The sequence below is a fragment of the Tachysurus fulvidraco genome, chromosome 16, assembly GCF_022655615.1.
Source record: "Tachysurus fulvidraco isolate hzauxx_2018 chromosome 16, HZAU_PFXX_2.0, whole genome shotgun sequence".
Taxonomy (NCBI): Eukaryota; Metazoa; Chordata; class Actinopteri; order Siluriformes; family Bagridae; genus Tachysurus; species Tachysurus fulvidraco.
Window position 1 is genome coordinate 9,382,090 of NC_062533.1, and position 12,481 is coordinate 9,394,570.

General features: G+C 37.1%; 1 protein-coding gene across 6 annotated transcripts in view; it reads left to right on the forward strand.

Annotated features, from left to right (window-relative positions):
* LOC113644350 (1-phosphatidylinositol 4,5-bisphosphate phosphodiesterase beta-4) overlaps nt 1–12,481 on the forward strand; it is a 62,024-nt gene that overhangs the window by 5,060 nt on the left and 44,483 nt on the right. For 5 of the 6 annotated variants that reach the window (XM_027149098.2, XM_027149094.2, XM_027149096.2 and 2 more), the window contains exon 3: nt 4,353–4,413. The exons of the other annotated variant lie outside the window; for it this stretch is intronic. The gene's annotated coding sequence lies outside the window, so the exon portion shown is untranslated. The remainder of the gene's footprint in view (nt 1–4,352; nt 4,414–12,481) is intronic. 6 annotated transcript variants of the gene reach the window in all.

Genomic DNA, 12,481 nt, shown 5'->3' on the forward strand with positions numbered 1-12,481 from the left:
ATTCTCTGAGTTTCACACAAATTTATACCCAAGACTCCCCGAGTATTCAGTTGCATTATTTCATCAATTGGCAAGCGTTCTTTTGGAGTGAAACTATTACTTTTTGAGCCTGGGTTACTGTCTGTGTTGGCGTTTTCATGATGTCATGAAGACGATCATGATGCTAAATTGCCCATGCATATGAATGCACCATACTCCTGGGATTGGCTACACACCTCTGATCAACACAAATCACTTACTCTAAACAAATGAGTTTTCCTTTGAGTAACATTTCACTCTAAAACAAGTTGACATCTAGACACATTTCTTTATTTCTTTTACCCAAATCACTCAGTTGCTGCCTTAAATGGCATTAAATCGAGTGATAACATGATGAATCCAGTAATTGTAGACATTAAGAATTGTACTAAAATGGAGTGAAGAAAAACACTGTGCTTTTGTGGGAAGCTTTAGGCCACGTCCAAACTTACAATACAGATATGTTTAGATGCCTTCCATCCACAGTGAAACCGTGGTCAATCTTGACTAGAAATGTTGTAATAATGAAGAAATTGCTGTGGTTAGAGAGGAATAAAAAGAATGATGGATTGACGAATACTGATTGTCTTAAAGGACACTGTATCATAAAAGAAAAATAAATAACAAACATTATTGCAGTTACTTGTAGTATATATACATAACTAAAGAAAATTTCACGTAGAGGCATAGTTAGTGCTGGAATGCTATATAGATGGATTTCAAAATGCCACCTACAGACATATTCTCAATACTGTGGCTTAACTGTACATGCCAGAGATTAAGCTGTAGTCAATAAGAGATGAGCCTTTCTATGAATGTGAAATTCATAGATAAGAAAACCACATGACTTAACGAGCACATGACATTACTTGTAGGCAAATCACATTGCTTGTTAATTCTGCTGCTGATGGAAACTTCATGACGCATTTCACAGACTGGGCTATTTTAGTAGTCTGTTATCACACCATTTAATATAGAGCAAAGTATGCATGGCTGTGTTGCCGAATGAAGTGAAAGGCCTACCTGTCACACAGTGACGTGAACACAAAGCCTTCAGAAACTTCTGACTGTCTAAGCACAGTGTCAGCTTTTTCCAGCAATACAACTACTCCAAAACTGCAGCACTTAGTGTGAATGGAGTTCACTCATATCAATTTAAGCTCATTAACAAGCTCTCTTTGATTAAATGTGTACCCAGGTAGTGTTTCTACTCATACTTAAAGCTACTTTCACGCTCCCTAATACTTGTAAAGAAACCATTAAAGTTCCTTTACTTATTGCATAATTCTAAAATGATGTTACAAATGTTTACATTAGTTAGAATAAACAAGAGTCCAAAGAAAGTATCGCCATCTTGTCTCGATTATTCACAGCAGCATTAAACAGACAAAGCTTTTATAAAAAAAAGAAAAAAACATATATTCTTATGTAAACTTGATGTTTTATAATGGATCTTTATAAATGTGCATTAATTGTTTTCATGATTTTTTTTTCTGTTGTTTGTGGGGTTAATACTAATATACTAATAATGAAACAAATAGCAAGCTATTATTATTATGATTGTTAATAGTAGTAGCAGTAGTAGTAATAGTATTAATTAATTAATTCCTGTGTATTCCTGCAAATCCCAAAGCCAACAGTGTGCGATTTGGAACACACCCTGCTCTGTCATTGTGTATTTTGATTGTCTGTCATGCCTCAATCCCAGGAAACTGTTCAGAAACGTCTTGTGTGATGCACTCTCTTGCATGTTAATTATAACTCACATTCACGTGTTAATTAAGGCATTTTTGAAATGTACCATAGATGGTGAATTTGAACACCAAAACATCAGTGTCCTCTGAACTAACACACAGACCAGGTACAGATTTCACACTCTCTCATTGTGTGCTTAGAAATTTCAAACATCAATCTAGATTGAACACAATTTTATGAAACAGAATTGTGAAACGAGAGACACAGGTTTGTTCATCACTCTGCGACAGCGTTTACATTCCATCACATAAACACAGCCCAAGTTAGCAATCTCACCATTCGCTTTCAACACGTTATTAATGAGTGTCATATCCAAGGAGAATAAAGTCACCCGAGTATTAAACTATACACACACATCACTATAAAAGTGACCACACTAATTGATGCACTATTGTATGAGGTCAGAAATAACACTGCCATCTTAGCTCGCTGTTGTCCTCAGTCAAGGTTTGTATGATTAAAGCCAAGCGGTGCAGTGAATTATGGGTATTCTGTGACTGGTAGTATAAATCATTTATACATTACCTATAGCGGCACATTGATTGCATTGGATATTTACCACTGTGCTTACATCACTACTATTATCAGAACCCAAAAATAATGCAGTATATAGTGAAAAGGACAACTTTACACAGTGTCATGTTGTTTTTGCAAACTTTGTACAAACTGAAAACCCTCATTATTATTATCGAAAACTGACCCCCCCCTTCTAATTCCAGTACATATGTATTTTTAAATAAATGAAATAAATAATAAAAAATAAATAGAATTTTAAATATATTTACATTTAATGTTTAGCAGGTACTATGGAATCAACAGAATTATGTAAAGCTGCAATTTGTAACTACATCCCTTACTACAGTCCGAATCCTTTTTCACCAGTCAGATTTTAGAGATGCACCAGAGCATTGCAGTATCATTTTTATTGTCGTAGCGCTATTCCTTTGATTAGTTAAGAGGCATGGAAGGTGAATCCTCCCAGGACAAGCTTATAATTTGTGCCTCTCATCATTGAGTGGTTACAGTATGAGCCTCACATCCTAATATCACTGTAGCACAGTGATAATAGTGATTAGAATGGCTGGAGTATTCTCCTTGTTCTGTTTCAGAAGCTGCTGCTGCTGCTGCTGCTGCGAAACAATAGATACACTCAGAATTGAAAAACCTTCACCACACACACACACACACACACACACACACACACACACACACACACACACACACACACACACACACACACACACACACACACACACACACACACACACACACCTGACTGGGCTGAATCACGTGTATGCGTATGCTGACATGCGTGAGCAGGAATAGTGGCCACTGAAGCTGGCCCTCAACACCAAGCTCCCACCTGTCTAATGAAATTTGCTAATTAGGCAGTGGGGGGAATGGAGGTGTGCGGTGTAGTGAGATTGAAAAGGCACCAATGCAGAATTAGACAGCAGACCTCATTTCTTCTGCACAAGGGACAGATGTAGTGACGCAAGCATCCAGAGAGCTTTACACATTTTTCCTCCCTGACAGGGACTACAGCAGTGGACCTTTCTTTTTCTTACACTCTGTTGTGCTCAAACACTCCTCCTTAAGTTCCTGATTTTTATAAGCTCTAGTGTTCTCTCAATCATCATGATGTCTATAGCGGTTGGAATTCACACAAGGTGAAGGACACACAATTGTTATGTTTGGAACCCCTGGGCTGAAGCATGAAGTTATCAGTGTAAATCAGCCACACAGTGCCAATGAATGTCGAAGGGAATTGTCTCGGGCCGCTTCTCTGATCTCAGAAGTGTGATGAGTATGAAGGTGGCTTTGTTAACACCTCTTTTTTTTCTTTTCAGGGAGCATCATTCTCTATACAATTACTCCCACCACGTTTTCTATAGGCAAAGCAGCTTTGGTCCTGTTTCCTGCCTCATGCTATTTAAAGAGCGCTGTTCGATATTGTATATTGTATGTAATACGCCTGGATACAGTTGATGGTTTTAGCTGTGCTAATACCAAAACCTTGCCAGGGAAACCTACAGTGCCATGTCATGCTTAAATTAACTGTGTTGAGTTTTCCTCTATAAAATAACCCTTGTTTCATGTAAATGGATCAGGTTCCATTACAGGGTCTTGGGATTACAGTATTTTGCATCAGCTAATCAAAACAAAGGGAATGTTTGTGACCACATGCGATGTTACCTGACATAAAATCATTTCTGGCTAAAAATAAGCAACACTCATTACTGATATTTGCATGCTGTCAGTGAGACAAGAAGGTTTCTAACTAGATAAATCAGATTAGAAAACAATTAGACTATAGCCTATTAAAATGATCAAGGATTTAATTTACTTCATATGTCCCCCATTGAAAAAAAACAAAACAAAAAAAATGCTAGCAGGGCATGTAACACTTTTGGATTGATGATACTGATAATACATGAGGATACTGGCTTGATATCACAAGATATTCATAACCCCGAGGGCTTGCATAACTTGACACTAAGTCTGTGCCTAATGACCATGTGTTCTTCACTTCTATTTTTTTTCCCATTGATAGTAAATATTTTTGTCTCTGTGTGCAGAACATTCTCACTGGCTGTCCTCGATCATCTAACATTTCCTGACACAACTCTAACATCTGTGGTAAGACTAGGCTTATTGTGACTTTGAATTAATCTACAGAATAAATCTCAGAAGGCCAAACCTCTGACAATTGTACACAATCTATCAAAAGACTGGGAGGACAAACTTACCGTGACTAGAATAATTAATCATCCAGCATTTGTGAATATGTGCTGATGTGTTTCTCAGGCATGGGGATATTTTGTCTCAAGTCCAGACTTAATCTTTTCTGTAGGTGTCAGCAGACTATGTTGCTTTGTACAGTTATAATACCAAGGTAATATAGTATATAGTAGTATACTGAAGGGTAAATGTTCAATAAATTCAGGCTTGTTTAACAAACTGCAGAAAGCCCAAACACTGTACAAGTAAAGTGATTACTGTACATGAGTTGTGTTTTTTGTTTATTCTTTTCTGCATTTTATTCCAGGCCATATTTAATGAAACACCCCTAGAGCAACATATAATTAGGTGACTGCAGTGTGTAATGCCATTCCAGTATTAATTCATATCAGTCGCCACAACGTACTGCTGTAGGCCACTAATCAGTTTGCCATTTTGGGATAGTGTACTCTGCGTTTGCACAAATGAGTTAAGATCTTTTAGGGAGTATAGAAAATAATCATCGAGATACAATCAGAAACCCTTTATCTAGATTATTTTCAATTTACATTCATTAAGGTGATGATCATGGAAATGAAAGTCAAACTCTAATGATGCTAATTTAATGATAAAGTCGTGTAAAAACAGGAATCTGAAAATGGCTAATTACGAGTAAAATGAATCCAAATTTTCAAGAGCAAACAGATGAAAATCAACTGGATGTGCAGGTATGAGAACTAACATGACCAACACATGTACAAGAAGTCTTATATTACAACAATTTGTCGACAAGTGCAATTTTAATTACCAATCATGTACCTTATCAGTTTAGATTTATTTAAGGTCAAAGAACATTTCTGAACTTGAAGAACAAAAGTTTTATTATTCATTAAGATTATTGCAGGACACAAAAGTTCAACATTTTTGTTAGACTAAATTATGTGGATCATCCACTATATAAGCCTATGTGAATAAGATATTACAAGTGACAGTTTATTAGGAGCACAGTAATATAAATTCGTATTTTGAATTACAGCAAACACTATTGTTAGCTGTGCTGTTGTACAATATTATGCAATGCATTTTTGAACCATCAGATTCCAGTATTCAAAAATTCTGGTATAGAATTGCATTAATAGGTTACATGTTAAACTCCATATAGATAGACTGCAAAGTCATTTATATAGCATTAGCTGTCAGGGTGCTGATTAACATCATACGAACAATATGTTAAGCATTCATTCACACAGATATGCACAGTTAGAGCACTATTTGTTGTCCTAATTGTGTAATTGACAAACGTACACGCTGGACTTTGTATTGATGTTATTGAGCGACATCTTCACGGTCTAAGTGCATTTGCCCACACTACTACACACTTTTCTAATGCTGTTTATCATCCATGAGCGCTATAAATGGAAGAAAAAAACATTGGAAGATACATGCTGTTTTGATTATAGTTCTGCTTCTGGGAAGAAAAAGCTTCACATGGCTAAACATGGGCACACACAAGGATCCCATTTGGACAGTATAGTGCTACCAGGAGACGTGCGCAGCAAGTCACGGTGCGTTGATGCAACAGAGCACCGGCTATTACGGCCAAGCAGTCCCCTGGAATAGGGTTGCCATGGAGATGGACGATGTCAGAGCCGAGCAACATCTGTGTGGTGTTTGTTTGTCAAGAAAGGTTTTCTCCCTCTAATAAGATGAAAGGCAGTGAGGAAGAGCAAGCCAATCAAATGAAAGAGCTCATAGCTTACCCCTGTTGTTGAATGCACCTTTTTTTTGCAGTCGACCTTCTTAGAAAGACTTGCATATTTTCGGAAATTACATCTTGTTTTTTTCCCAACCTTTTCTAGACCTGCTTATAAATATACCACATTAACATTACTTTTCCATTTAGATGCGTCACCTTTGATGACCTTGACCTTGACTTGTTTAAAAGAGAAGATTTACCATTAAAAAAAGACAATTCTAATTCTACTCCATCTGATGGTGGGCTTTGCTACTTCTGCATGTAACCTGTTGGACAGCATACAGTATGTAGTCTTTATGCAGACTATGTTTTGGCCAGATATGTGACCGTGCGTCATATTATTTCTTGCTCCATGCGCAGTCTGGGGAATTGTATTTAACCCCTGCTGCCCTCCTTCTTCCCTGCCGCTGTATAAGGCAGTGTTCTATTTCAGTGAATCTGGAAAATATGCTCACTAATTCGCCTGCTGCCTTATCTGTCAGGATTAGAGAAGCAGAAGCTATAAATTGCTGAATCGTTCCTTATAGGTACATATTTCAGGGGTTGTGGAGCTTTCCCTTTGTTTCTGTTCATGCTTGTGTCTTTCTCTCTGTCTAGCTGTGCATCTGTCAATCTCTCACCCCTCCTCTTCATAAAGGCTTACAATCAACTAGGAAATGAGGAAGAGAAATTGGATGAACCTGCAATCGGCCAAAACATTCCAGGCTATTATTAGCTGCCACAATAATATTCACTCCTAATATTGCATTCTCCTAATGTTTTCGCTGAAGGGCACACGGTTTGCAGACCATCTCTCCCATAATTGAGCTTCTCAGATTTAGTCTACTAGTACTTTACCATGTCTATGTTTCTCTATAGTTTTAGGCTAGCAGTGGAGCGAACCCTGCCAGCTGCTCCTGCTCCCTCTCTTGAGTTTTGACCATGTTTGGTTAAACCTGGGCTGGTAAAACCCAAGGCTGTTTGAACTGGACAGCAGTTATCCATAATACAAACCAACTTTTGAGGAGCAGTTCAGCATATAAACCTTACACACACCTTCATTATCTTCCTTATACGACATAGACCCACACTGTGTAGACCAGGCAACAGGGTTTGTCCACATTAGCTGGACGTTTGCAGTATGTCAGTATGATGTTTGTCGCTAGGTCGGTGTCTCAATTATCACTCTATAGCAGTTTCTATGGTTTCTATGGTTTCTGGTTTCTGGAATTGTCAGGTCACTACTGCTAACATCAGGCTTGCCCTTTTAATCTGTGACAGCAGTTATGTAATAGTGTTAGGTGTTCGAGTAACACAAATGCAAAGGAACTCAAAAATGTGCCATAACCTCACAGTTATTTTTAAAACCACCTCTCTTGTGCTCTCTCTAAATACTACTTATTACACAGCCGGTAAGAAGCCAGTTCCACCCACCCTAGCTCATAATACTCTCCTTCAGCCTGGTGTAGAAGGTGTAGCGTAAACACCATCATACAGTAATCCTCAGTAATGTTTCCCCTTTCTGACCAGCGAACTTACACATACTACGTACAGTACTATATATGAACACCTGAACACAGCACACAGAAGCAGCTGCTTTGGTTGGAAATGAAGAGCTTGAATCAGAGATGGATAATACGCCAATGTGCTGTTGGTAGTGCAATAGATGATATCATGTGCGGATTGGAACATGTGCTGTTATTGGTATTGTCTTTACTTCTAAAATTAGATGTTTAATTAAAAAAAGAAACCCTGCTAACAGCAATTTGTTTCACTGATTGCATACTAACAAGTAGCTCATCAGATGTTAGCCCATTATGCTAATGGTTTGTTTGATGCCAGTGTTAGCCGATTATGCCAGTTTGATTTCATGCCAGTTTTGGCCTGCTATGCCAATCTAATTTGATACCAGTGTTCGCTCACTGAATCAATCACTACCCACCCCTACAGTCTATTCAAAACCAAAAGAGTGGATCTGTTCTTTTGACATTTTTCCAGACCATTTAGATTGAATGATATTGAAATGTCAGTGAAATTACTTTAGTGACATGGCATCAGTAAACACCACAATGAGAAATATATATGTAACATTTGAAGTGCTATGCTGTCAGTGTACATTGGCAGTGTTTACTTAGCCTTGTAGCTTGTTCAAAATTCCCTGTGCATTATTTGTCTCTCCAGCATCTTAATGTTTGAGTGATTTCTGAAGACACTCCCTTTATGTATCGCGAGTGTGTTTGCTTGATGGACAACTGAAGCCTCATATGACAAAGTCAAACAGTGGACAGTTTCGTTCAACGAAGTGTTTCGTGTACTTTCCAGCTCCTGCTTTTCCTCACAGTCCCAAACTGTTTTAGCTAACAAGCAGCAACCATGCCAGCGATGATGGCTTTGACACACATGGTTTGTGGAAGCTCTAAAGCTTATACAGCTGAGGCTGGCTCTCCATGCGTGCAAAAACACTATGTACTCTGGAGCCGGTTCATCCATAGTGGCAGCAGCTTTTCCTCTCTGCATCTGTCTCTCTCTCTCTCTCTCTCTCTCTCTCTCTCTCTCTCTCTCTCTCTCTCTCTCTCTCTCTCTCTCACACAGTTCCTCTGCTTAAACAGTAAGTCGGGATATTGATTAAACATAAACATGTGATTTTGTGTGAAGTTTCAACACAAAGGTTATGTACAAATGCTGCTGGTCACAAGTATCATAATATCAGGTTGGAGTGTTGTTTCTCCAGAGATGCTGCTATGTTATTTGTTTCTTTATCCTACTCTACAGCATTTTGCAAGGCTCTCTGTTCACTCTATATTATAGATTGCTTTCCTTATATTCTCAGACATTTGTGCTTGCTTGGGGTTTTTAACCTGTGTATATCTTTATGTCAAAGGGTCACACACAGTACTAGGTATGGATAATAGTAAAAAATATATATATATAATCTTGCCTTGTAGTAGGGATTTAGTGATTACAGGTCATTTAATATATTAAAAATGCATAGTAGATATCCACAGCAACATTTTATTTAAGCTGTACAATATACGATTTATAGCAAACGTCACGAATATATATACATATACGAATATAGCGTTTTTGCAGTGCAAACATCATAGAAGCCTGCAATATAACGAGTGCTTTTACAAACCATAATGCTTTTATTGTGCTCTCTGTATAATCCAAATGATCTCAGAGAATCCTCATTGATTTCCTGTAGGTGGTTTGTCAACACTGTTTGTTGTAACCTCTTAACTGTAATACATTACAGGTCTATATATAAACAGATATATATATAAACTAATCTTATTATGGAGAGTATCTTAGTTAGCATGTATTTTTCTCAAACAAATGTGGAAAAACATGCCATGGCATCTAAGTCTTGGTGCCACAGCATTTCTTCAGTTAACTAGTCATCTACTACAGTATCATGTCTTAAATTAGTTAGCTTGATATTGGTGCCATGTCACCCTCTAATTATTAACATATCGGACATTCGGTCTATTGAGTCCATTTCTTGAGGTTAATATTTTATGAAAGTACATGAATAATTCTGTATTAATTTATATAATATGTCTTGCACTGCCTTCGGTTTTGACCCAAACACATATCTACATAATCACAATCAGTTGCCGTCTACTTAGATCTATAGTTCTATTAGAATTATTAAAGACTATTAAGACTATCGATTTAGTCTATTAAATCATCCTTTCCGGTTTAAGACTAATTACATATTAGATCTACAAGATGCATGCTCATTGCAAGGCAAATTACGATATATGATTGATACGTTCTACATTTTACAACCCTACTATCTGGGTAGTATTGTAGACAAGAGCTATTAGAGCAATATTAAGCAGCTTTGTTTTACCTACAGGTATAGTGTAAGCTTTTCCTGAAACGATGAAAAGAATTTTGTAATGTAAAGATGTATGTTACAGTCACTGAATCTTTCATTGCATTACTGCTCACACGAATCTAAACTAACTAAACTGTGCATGTGGATTTACTGTAAGTGTATTTTAAAACCAGTTGCAGCTGTAAAACAAGGATGTGGGATCTAACTGACAAGGACACTTGAGGTGTGTCTTGTTTGCAGAGCTGAGGCACACACACACATACACACACACACACACACACACACACACACACACACACACACACACACACACACACACACACACACATACACAGACGCCTGACTGACTTCTCATTAATCCAGATCTAAAGGAACGCTAGCACTGTTCAGTTGTGCTCTTCAGCCTAAAATCAACACCATGAAGTCAAACACATCATTCCTCTGTCTGAAAGTCTCAAAATGTAGATGCTAGAACAGTGAATCTTAGTGTTAAACGTCCTGACATAGCTCTATGTTCAATCATGTCATGTGAAGATGATGTAAAGATAATTAACAAAGATGATGATGCAGAAATTCAGAGAAATCCATTTGGACTTCGAATGGATGCTTACAGTTTATCAGCAGAATATAAGATTTACAAAAAAATCAATTCTGCTGTTTGTTGCTGTTAGCATCTCGCTCGGATTTAATGTGGAATGTATTGGGAAAAAAAATTCAAGCTTATGGTGATTATGTAGAGCTCATTTCTGACAAGTGCTACAAGTGGTTACAAATCTCTAGAGGGATGTTTTTTCATTTATATTATCCCTTACATGAAAATATGCCAAATGGGAAAATCCTAATTGCATGGGTGAGTGTATTTGAAAGCAGTATTGTTTAATGGTTTTCTAAATCGTAACTCATTCCCAGTTTACACACAAGCATCAGAACTAGGCTTGTATGAAATATATTTTTTTCTGCCGGAGATTTACTTTTTCGATAAAATTATATAATTGTCCAATATAGACAGCCTAAAAATAATAATAAAGAGTTTAAAGCACCGTCACAAATTATTCTAGATTTATTAGCAGACAGGCATGTAGGCATTTTTCATTTAACTGGTAAAAGGCAGGTCTGCTATTAGTCTATAATATAAATTGATGTATTGTAAAAGACATTGCGTGCAGATTTAACATGCATACAGTAGGTTTGCTAATTAGACAAAGCATTTTTTCTGATCCCCTGCTGGGGAAGTGGTAGATCAGTCATTAAGGTTTTGAAATACTGACTGGAAGGTTTTGAGTTTGAATCCAAGCCCTTGATTTGATTGAGTAAGGCCGTTAACCCTCAGCTGTATAAATAAGATAATTGTAAGTCGCTCTGGATAAGGTGTAAACCTGCTCATACCACACAGCTTTACTTCGACTTAGCTCTTCCTGGTGATCCCCAGCGATTTAATAGATCTTTCCAGAATCTGTGGAGGACAAAATTCATCTCAGCATAATCTCTTATTCTGAACCTGCATGGTAGCTCAACCTCCTACAGTGTACAAAAGTTTGAAAAATGGAATAGTAAGAGCATGAATTCACAATAAACAATAACATTGTTCCAGTTTAGCTTCCCTCGTTTTGCTGTTAAGAGGTACAGTATTAGACATGAGCTACTGTTGACAAAATATTTGCATGCAATGGGAAACTTGAAGCCAATTATATGTAGTATGCAGTAGCAATATATGAAGATTAAAATTGTTTAACACTAGAAATGAATTTTATCTTCTTGTAGTAGGTGAGTTTAGGTCCAAAGATCCTGGCCTCGAGCATGCGATCAGTGTGGACATGATCCACCATTAAATTAGAATTAGACCTTTCAGGCAAAAACTGAGTTCAAATGAAAGTCAGGCATAAAATGTATGAAATGAAAGTCAGGCCCTCAGCTCCACAGTGGAATTACAATATGGACATACAGAGGTTTTTATGATTTGGCATAATTTGCTAATATTTTACAATCAAGCCGTGTGTGTGTCTCTGTGTGTATAATCTATAAACCGATTGTTTTTAGCTTTTATAGTGTGGTATCGTCATACCTTCATGACTGACTGACTGACTGTATAAATAAAACAGACAGCCATAGTTAAAACATAATTCTGTTACATGAAATCTTTTTTGTTTTGTTGAGTTAAATGATAAGTATCTCCCTTTTAAATGATGGTAGTCTCTTTTATTTGAAATATGGGTTGTTCTCATCATAATGAAATAACAATGTCATTAAAGCCATATAGATATGGATCTTGAGGAGAGCTAATGGGAGCTGGCTGAGACATGCTATTAGATTATTGACTAAGAGGTTTTTTTTTAAGGTTTGTTTGTATTTACATGACATTAATTAGTCGGTATCTTCCTGGTTCACAAAAAATAATAATTCCAGAATAA